The sequence below is a fragment of the Myotis brandtii genome, unplaced genomic scaffold, assembly GCF_000412655.1.
Source record: "Myotis brandtii unplaced genomic scaffold, ASM41265v1 scaffold374, whole genome shotgun sequence".
Lineage (NCBI taxonomy): Eukaryota > Metazoa > Chordata > Mammalia > Chiroptera > Vespertilionidae > Myotis > Myotis brandtii.
The window spans coordinates 2,931,663-2,941,432 of record NW_005364372.1 but is presented as its reverse complement, the minus strand read 5'-3'; the positions used below and the strand labels follow the sequence as shown (position 1 = coordinate 2,941,432).

At 39.5% G+C, this 9,770-nt stretch overlaps 1 protein-coding gene across 2 annotated transcripts in view; it reads right to left on the bottom strand.

The window, feature by feature from the left end:
* The window catches only part of MACC1 (metastasis associated in colon cancer 1), a 159,059-nt gene that overhangs the window by 22,717 nt on the left and 126,572 nt on the right, over window positions 1-9,770 (bottom strand). The window lies entirely within an intron of this gene.

Sequence of the window (9,770 nt, the reverse complement as noted above, 5' to 3'; positions counted from 1 at the left end):
GTGACCAGCCTGAAAACAGCCATCAGCCCCTCATCCAGGCTGTCCAGGCACCCCAGTGGGGACCCCCACCCTGAAGGGGGTGTGACCAGCTGCAAACAGCCATCAGGCCCCACCCAGGCTGGCCAGGCACCCAAGCGGGACCCCCACCCTGATCCGGGACACCCTTCAGGGCAAACCAGCCGGCCCCCACCCATGCACCAGGCCTCTATCCTATATAGTAAAAGGGTAATATGCAAACTGACCCTAACAGCAGAACGACTGGGAATGACTGGTCACTATGACACACACTGACCACCAGGGGACAGACGCTCAATGCAGGAGCTGCCCCCTGGTGGTCAGTGCGCTCCCATAGGGGGAGCTCTGCTCAGCTACAAGCCAGGCTGACAGCTGCCAGTACAGCAGTGGTGGTAGGAGCCTCTCCCGAGTCCTCAACAGCACTGAGGATGTACGACTGCAGCTTAGGCCTACTCCCCACTGGCAAGTGGACATCCCCCAAGGGCTCCTGGGCTGCCAGAGGGATGTCTGATTGCCAGCTTAGACCCAATCCCCCAGGGATCGGGCCTAAGCCAGCAGGTGGTCATCCCCCGAGGGGCCCCAGATTTCGAGAGGGCACAGGCCGGACTGAGGGACCCTCCCCAGTGCACAAATTTTTGTGCACCCGGCCTCTAGTGTGTATATAACATATGACATATATATGTGTGTGTGTGTGTGTGTGTGTGTGTGTGTGTGTGTGTGTTTGTAAGTCCTTATGCTATTTTAAAATGTATATATTATACCTTGAGAATATTATGCTAATTGAAATCAGTCAGAAAAAGCTAAGAATCATATGACTTCACTCTTATCTATATATATAAAATCCTAATATGCAAATTGTTCCCTCAGGAGTTCAACCGGGAGACCTGGAGTTCAATTGCTTGCTATGATGTACGCTGACCACCAGGAGACAGCACAGAATGAAGGAAGGCCCCCAGCAGGCAGCTGGCATTCTGGGTAAGGAAGGCCCCAATCGGCCCTGATTGCCAGCCAGGCCTAGGACCCTACCCATATGGAATATAAAACTGAAACTCAGAGACACAGAAGAAGGGGGTTACCAGAGGGAAGGGGGATGGGGGAGTACAAAAGGGTAAAGGGGGCCAAATATATGGGGACAGAAGATTATTTGACTTTGGGTGATGGGCACTCAATGTGATATACAGATCACATAGCATAGTAATGTACACTTGAAACCTATATAATCTTATCACCAGTGTCATGCCAATAAATTTTATAAAAACTAAAATTAAAAAAGATCACATAAAAGAAAAAAAAAGAAAGCAAAGGGTTAATATTCAAAATAGTTCAGAAGATTACAAAAGTAATGTATACCACAGATACCAGCATTCATTGTAAATAAGTGCTGAGTAAGACAATATGAAATTGGAACAGATTTAGACTAAACACACAGAATACTCCCAGAAGTAGACTCACCCTCAAAGGCAAAAAATGGGAGAAGATATACCCATTACATATGACTAAAAAACAAAAAAGGACTAAATTCCAAAATATATCAAGATTTCTACAAATCGCTAAGCAAAATAAAAACATTATTAAAAATTTTGGAGGGAAAATATCTGAACAAGCATTTCTCTGAAAAATTAAACACAATGACCCCTAAATAAATAAAATATGCTCTATTTATTAATAATAAGGGAAATGCTAAATAAAACCACATGAGATAGAATTAGTACCAATCAAATGTGCAAAAATATTTAAATCTGGCAGCACCAATTATTGGCAAAGATGTCAGGCAAAGGGGAACCCTATACACTCCTATTGGAAGTATCAATAGGTACAACCGCATAGAAATCAATCTGGCATTGTCTAGGAAAGATGCTTACAGCCTACTACCCACAATTCCAATCCCACTTATTTGTTCTAGTAAAACCTCTATATGTTCATTAGAAAATATATACATAAGTGTGTTCATTATATTATATTAACAGGAAAGTGAAATCAACCATAATATCCTTTGTTATATGAATAGATAAAGAAATTGTGTCTTAATATACAGTAGTACCATGTAACTATGAACACAGATAAATTACAACTAAAAGTATCAAAGCACAACTAAAAGTACTAAACTGAAACTTAGCCTAGGTTTTTTATGCTTTTGTATGCAATTGTAAATGGGATTTTTTTTTTTTAATTTCTCCTTCTGGTTACTCATTATTAGTGTACTAGAGGCCCGGTGCACGAAAATTCATGCACTCAGGGGGGTCCCTCAGCCTGGCCTGAGCCCTCTCGCAGTCTGGGAGGCCTTGGGGGATGTCCAACTAACAGCTTAGGGGAACGCGCCTAAGCCGCCAGTAGGACATTCGTAGCACTGCTGCGGAGGTGGGAGAGGCTCCCGCCACTGCCGCTGCACTCGCCAGCTGTCAGCCTGGCTTGTAGCTGAGTGGTGCTCCCCCTGTGGGAGTGCACTGATCACCAGGGGGCAGCTCCAGCCCCGCCCCCATCGCCCATCCACCACTGCTGGTTGCTGCTGCTCCCCAATCTCCATCCTCTCCCTCTGCCTGCTGGCACCCTCCTTGGTTGGCCTGCCACCCGCTCGCCTGCCCTGCCCCCTGCCCACTGGTCATTCCGCAGTTTGGTCGATTTGCATATTAGGCTTTTATTATATAGGATAGGAATGCAACAAATTTCTGAATATTAATTTTATATCCTGCTAAAATGTTTTTTTAATCAGATTTTACAGAGTGCAAAAATGAATAGCAGCAATGAGACATAAGTAACCTACAAGGTCAAACAGCTGGTGAGTGATTAACTCAGAAATAATTACTCATACACAGTACAGCTACCCCATAGAGCTATAACTCTGGACAATGTAACCCCTTGTCAGACTCAAGTATATTCTGGGACTACCACCTTCTAGTTCAAATTTACATTCATGCTAATTTCCTCACTTCTTGTTCTCCTTCATGTGTTAACCACATGTCTTTCAACGTTGACTCTTCTTTTTTGTCATATTCATCTTTCAAGTATTTGACATTTTACTTCCAAGAAGTTTATTTCATTTTTAAAAGAAATCAAGCCTTTTTTGGTATAAAGAGCAAATTAAATAAAGAGAAGACGAAAAAGGGGGAAAGAAATGGAGAGGAAAGGCATATTTTCCAAACATGATGAATAAGCAAATGCAAAACTTATCTCAGAAGGTGCCATACTTTAAAACATCAAATGGGGCAATAGCAGTTTTTTTTTCCTTTGATAGTTGAAACTACACGGAAAGATTGGGCGAAAAGCCGAATTATGCAATATGCAATTTGCACTGAAACCTCAAGTTTCCTGGCAGATCTTCAAAATTCTGTGGTTGATTTTACCAACTATAATGTCAAAATCTAAGAGTCCTTAGGACGCCGTAGGTAGCTAAAACTTTGAGATAGGAAAACTAAGTTCACATCCTTCAACAAAATTAAGCAAATAAAAATAAAATATGAAAAAAATTTAGATGCAAAAGTATATTTCAAAAAGAGAAAGTACATTTTCAATTGAAAACCAATTTAGATGGATCTACCTAAACTCTAATTTCTTGTGGAGAAACGAGCAGAAAGAAAATTTATACCTAGGATTCCTTTGAGACAAACAACCGTTGATGTAAAAAATAGTTATAACCCAGTCAAAATAGTTAGGAATCCTCACCCACATAAGCACCAGGAATGGTGCCTTATGCAGCTATGATCCTGGAGAATCATAACATCTCAGAAACGAAGGCACAAGTTGATGATTAGCTAAAATTCTTTCTGGTCACCCAAGCAGATCTTCACTGTCCTTTAAGCCAGTGGTCCTAAATCTCAGCTGTACCAAAATCACCTGGAGCGCTTGATCAACACCGTTTGCTGGACCCATCCCAGCGTTTCTCATCTTGCACCCAAGAATTTGCATTTGTAACAAGTGACCCAGTGGTGTGATGCTGTAGTTCTGGGGGCCATGTTTTGAGCACCACATTTTGAAAACCCCCATGTTATTTTCTTTCCCTGGCTAAGTGGATTTCTCCCTATTCTCTGGCTGCTCCCACTAGTCTCCTTCTCCCAATCTTTTTATGTACACACACACACACACACACACACACACACACACACACACACACACACCTCACAGGACCTCATCCTAAATCTGGGTTTTTTCCTATGAATACAGGGAGAGCTGGTATAAGAGGAAAGCCCTTGACCAGAAGGCCCACCTGTGAAGGGTAGTGCTTGTTTACACAGGTGCAAATAGCCAACCACATTTATCATTTCCCTGTGTTTTCTCCCAATTAACTTTATACTCAGTGGCAACTGTTGTCCTAAATAGAAATGTTTAAAACTTTGTCTAAAGAAGCATGAGTCAGTCTTTGTTGGAATGAGTAAGTGGTAAAAGAGCAGTCTACTACTCACTTAATTGGGGACAACATTCTTGACAATATGCCTTTTACAACAAACTTATTCTGATTCTACATGATTATTTTTTCCATAAAAAGATGAATAAAATTTTGCTTTTCATTTAGTTTACTGTTTAAATTAGGCTTTAAATAACTGAGAATATTCACTAAGTGTACAAATTAGCAAAAAATCTCAGATTTTATTTTGTGGGGGAGGGGTGTGAGTTTACCAAATAATAACCAGGGAAGCAATACTGTTTAATATAATTATTTCTTTAAAATGTATTCTTTTGAAGTCATGTTTATGGTGGTTAGTATATAGTGAAAATTGCTATTTTTAGCTATCCAGTAGGTTCAAAGTAATTTCCAAATAGTCCTTGAATACCTCAGATCTCCTTTATGTTTCTATGATCTGTACTGTTTTTAACTCTTGACCTATGTAATATTAAAAGTACTTCCATGCAGGCTATAACTCTTTTTTAAAATATGTTTATTGATTTCAGAGAGGAAGTAAGAGGGAGAGAGAGATAGAAACATCAATGGTGAGAGAGAATCATTGATCTGCTGCCTCCTACATGCCCCCCACTGGGGATCGAGCCTGCAACCCAGGCATGTGCCCTGACCAAGAATCGAACTGTAACCTCCTGGTTCATAGGTTGATGCTCAACCACTGAGCCACACCAGCCTGGCACAGGCTATAACTCTTATAGGTGACAGCAAATGCTAAAATGTCAGAAGAGCAATTATTGGAGAGGTGGATTCCTTCATTTCCTTAAGGCCAAACCTAACCAAATAGGTTGGCATTCCCTTGTATATGTGACTGCCTGAGTGGATCACAAAGGAACTATGACCAACTGATGATGCTTCCCTGGTGTGTATGATGCTTTTACTGGATCATGGTGTGTATGGTCTCATTGGATGTTACCCTAGGCCGTGGTCAGCAAATGGCGGCTCGCGAGCCACATGCGGCTCTTTGGCCCCTTGAGTGTGGCTCTTCCTAAGCCTTAGGAGTACCCTAATTAAGTTAATAACAATGTACCTACCTATATAGTTTAAGTTTAAAAAATTTGGCTCTCAAAAGAAATTTCAATCGTTGTACTGTTGATATTTGGCTCTGTTGACTAATGAATTTGCCGACCACTTCTAGGGCATCTTCTGATGGGCATCTTCTGATTGGTAGTGTATATACCCACCACCAGTTTATCACTGGTCATTATTTTTTTTTTAAATTAAATCTTTATTGTTCAGGTTACATTTGTTCCGCTTTTTTCCCCCCCATAACTCCCCTCCTCCCAGTTCCCGCCCCACCTTCCTGTGGTTCTGGGTGATGTCTGTTCCGTCTTTTAGTTGTATTTTTGAAGTGGTTGTTTGCGGCAGCAGTCTCCGGTGTTTACCTATGCCGCCATCTTGGTCTCTCTCACTGGTCATTATTACTAAAGATTTAAAATACCTAACAGGAAAAAATTACAGAAGTCACTTATCTTTTTAAAAAAAGGCTTTATAAGATGGACCCTGGTGCATTAAGCTGTATTAGCAATGCACAATAATTTTGATGATGCCTCCACTCTTGGTAACTCAAAACATCCTGTCAATATGTTATCTTGTTAATATCAGCATGTCAAACTATCACTTCCTTCGTAATCAGGATCTTTCCAGCACTGGGAGAACTGAAATTTTGGAAAATTATAATATTTGTGCAGGATAACATCATATTAGTGAGCACAAATCAGAAACAGAGAAACAGTAGACCAGAAATTATTTTATGTTCAGCTTAATGATGTAGCCAAAGAACCTTCCCAGAAACCTCATTCTGGAAGGGAACATGTAAGGACTCTCACCAGATTCACAAAGGAATATTTCAGGGCTGTAAAATAACAAAAAAATCCATCATAAGGGCTTTTATTGAGTGCTTCCTATATTCCCAATACCATGCATGAATTTTCTCATTTATAATTTGCAACAATTCTAAAAAGTTTGTTCTATCATTATTCCCCTTTTAAAGATAAAGAAATCAGGTTTAAGGGATTTATTTGTCCAGGATTCTATAGGTGTTAAGCAGCAGAGCCATGGTTTCAATTTAGAGATACCAGACTCTAGAGAACAAGCTTTTGAAACCTACACTGCGCTTCCTACGCATAGGTCAGACCTTCCTTCCAAAGGAAGTAAGATTTGGGACTATGCCTTGGGCTGATTGCCGGGGAACATCAAGCCTCATTCATGATCCCAGGAGATCTTCACCAAGTTCACAGCAGGGCCCACAACATGAACATGTGATCTGTGCAGTCATACAGGGTCGCATTCTCACAGAGGCTTTATGCTTGTGTAATGGTCTGCTGTTGCCATCTTGAAATACTTAATATTGTGGTTAACAAGAAGTCCCATATTTTCATTTTGCACTGAGCACTGCAAATTATGTAGCCAGTCCTGGTTCATGGAGTTGGAAACCCTTAGCCTTCAGACCCAAGGGAAATGACTACAAGTATAAGTGCTCATGGAGAAAAGCAAAAAGCATTATTAGAAAGATGAAGAAGGCTCACTTTACAGATGACAAAAGTGAGCTTCAGAAAGACTAAATGAATCGCCCAAGGTAGCAGGTTCAGAAATCAAACTGTCATCTCCTGATCAGAACTTCTTAAGAAGGAGGATATGAGAATAACTAGTTCTACCCATTCCACGAATTCTATAAGAGTAAAATATGAGATATTTTAAAACTCTGATGCTATTTCATGTCACAAGTAATAATAGCTTAGATTTTAAGACTTTGAAGCAAAAATAATGAAACATTTAACTCACTGAGTGTGAAATAAAGTGGTCTCCAGCCTCATGCTCCCCTAGAATTATATATCCTACCAAACAAGGACTATCCCCACTCTTCAGAGAGCATTTTAGCAGCTATTGACATTATTTCTTGGGACAAGAGTAACAAAGGAGGCCCCGAGGTGCAGTAGGAAGAATTCAGGCTTTGAAATTAGACAGATATGGGTTCAAAGCAAAGCTGACAAATGAATTCACTGGTCTGAGTATCACTTTTCTCACCAACAGAATATAAAATATCTACTTTAAATAGTTGTTGTAATGGTATGTGAATTATATCTCAATGAAGCTTTTTTTGAAACAAAAATTACTGTAAAGATTAAATTAAAAACCATAAATCCCCAGCTAACACCAAATAGCTGCTTAAAATGATAATTCTTATCTGTTTTATTTTTCACATCTGTGCCAATTCTGTTGGTTTTAGCAAGAATAATGAGTGGCTACTGACAAAGATGCTTAAGGAATATTGTAAAAGAGGAAGAAGAAAAATCACTGTGAAATTTTAATTGCTATTTTAGCTTAATTGATTGTTCAACCTGATAATGTTCTTTTCACTTCTCTAAAGAGGATAATTGAAAAATTACTGTGTTATATGATAACCAATCTTTTCAGTCAACACTTTCCCCACTGCTATGGATAGAAATAATTATAAGATTCCCAATAGGCTTTGCCAAGAGAAAAAAAAAACCCTCTGACAAACATTTTATGTACACCCACAGTCTTCCTTGGTTTGAACTTAGAACACTGGTGTGAATGAATCATTTATATATCATCTGGCAAACGGACCTCTTGACAGAGGGTAAATATGAATGGCGAGTCACTATTAAATGAGAACAAAATGTTCATGCACCAATAATTACTGTGGGAAGGAGCACAGGAAAAGGTTGGTGGAACTGATAAGATTAAGGAAAGGAACACACATTATGCCACATCATCCAATGTGTAAAGCAGGAGTTTCCCTTAAATTCTCAACAGTTTATTCCATCTAATTTTTAATGTTTCAGGGAATCATAGTGGGTTTTTGTGGTCAATTTCATAAACTGAGAATTGTGTACAAAGTATGAACTGTTTATCAAAGCAAAAACTTGAAAAATACTAATATGTGTTCATATCTGAATATATAGTAAGATAGGCAGATGTAGATATAAATGTATGTACATATATAACTTAGCTAAACAAGAATAGTTTATTATTAGTAATGCCTCACTGTTCTGGAAATTGGGAAGTAAAATATTATTTCCTTTCTGAGAGATAATTAAGTCTTCAAAATTTCACTTATTTGAAGACAGTATCACGGATTGATGAAGTGCAAAAGAAGTCTGAAGAAGGAAACTAAGAGAGACCAAAATTTTCCTGTGTAAGAAAGGAAACCGACGGAGGGGCTTGGAGGTTCCAACTGTGGGTGATTGCAGCCTAAAAGGGAGATGGGTAATAAGATAGAACCAAGGAGAATACTCTCAGTGGAACACTGAGAGGTATAGTTTGTCAACCCTACCATCTACTTGGCCCATTCAGTCTTCAGAAATATTCATATTACTTACTGATGCAAAAAAAAAAATTATAGTGAATAAGAGTTGTTGAGGCCTACTCAAAGGCATGAATAACAGGAAAACACAGCTGCTCAAATGAATGAATACATAATCAAGGGGGATCATCCATCAAGCTGGGTTTGCCCAGGATGGCCCCATTTTGAAACTAAACTCTCTCAGCCCAGGGAAAACCAGGGTAATTGGTCACTGTGATTACACAGATAGGGTATAAATACATGGCCCCACATTGAGGATGTGAAATAGTCAATGTAAATTCCTTCTACTTGAACAACATTTTAAAATATTTAAAACCACTATGTAGAAAATACAGACAGACATATTTGAGTTGTAAAGAAATAACTAATTTTAATGTTTAAATTACATTTTTTTTTCATTTGATTTCAGGTGTTAAATTCTAATAAAAACAGCAAATTAAATACAAAGGAAACCATTTGGAATGAAATAAATAAAACTGTCTATCACTGTCTTCCTTATTTTATTAAATCAGCCTGAAAGATTGAGCCCCCTCACCTTGCAGCCCAAAGGAACTTTCAACCTTTCAGAAGGAGCTCTGCCTTTCCCTTCCTCTCCATTTCCCCTTTTTATTTAAAACAGTGAAATATTGAGTTGGGAGTAGTGTGTCCCTCTGCTGAAACCCACACTGCTTCATGGGAGCTGGTGGGTTCCTTGTGTTCAGCTGGAGAAACTTGAAGGAGCCTCTGAGTTGTGTCCACATCACCACTTGGTGCCAGGTCGGGACCTCTTGGGCTGCTGCTGTTCCAGAACTTGTGATGGTCTTGCTTCCAGCCCTCTAACCGGTTGCCCTAAGGAGTTTAGTGTAAAGTAGTGGTCCTCAACTAGTCCTCTGCATCAAAATCAACTGCGGAACTTTAAAAAAAAATACAGATGTACAGTTTTATCCCAAGACCACAGTGTGGAACCCAGATAGCATTTTTTTATTATTTTTTATTGATTAAGTTATTACATATGTGTCCTTATCCCCATATTACCCTCCCAACCTCCCCCCCCCC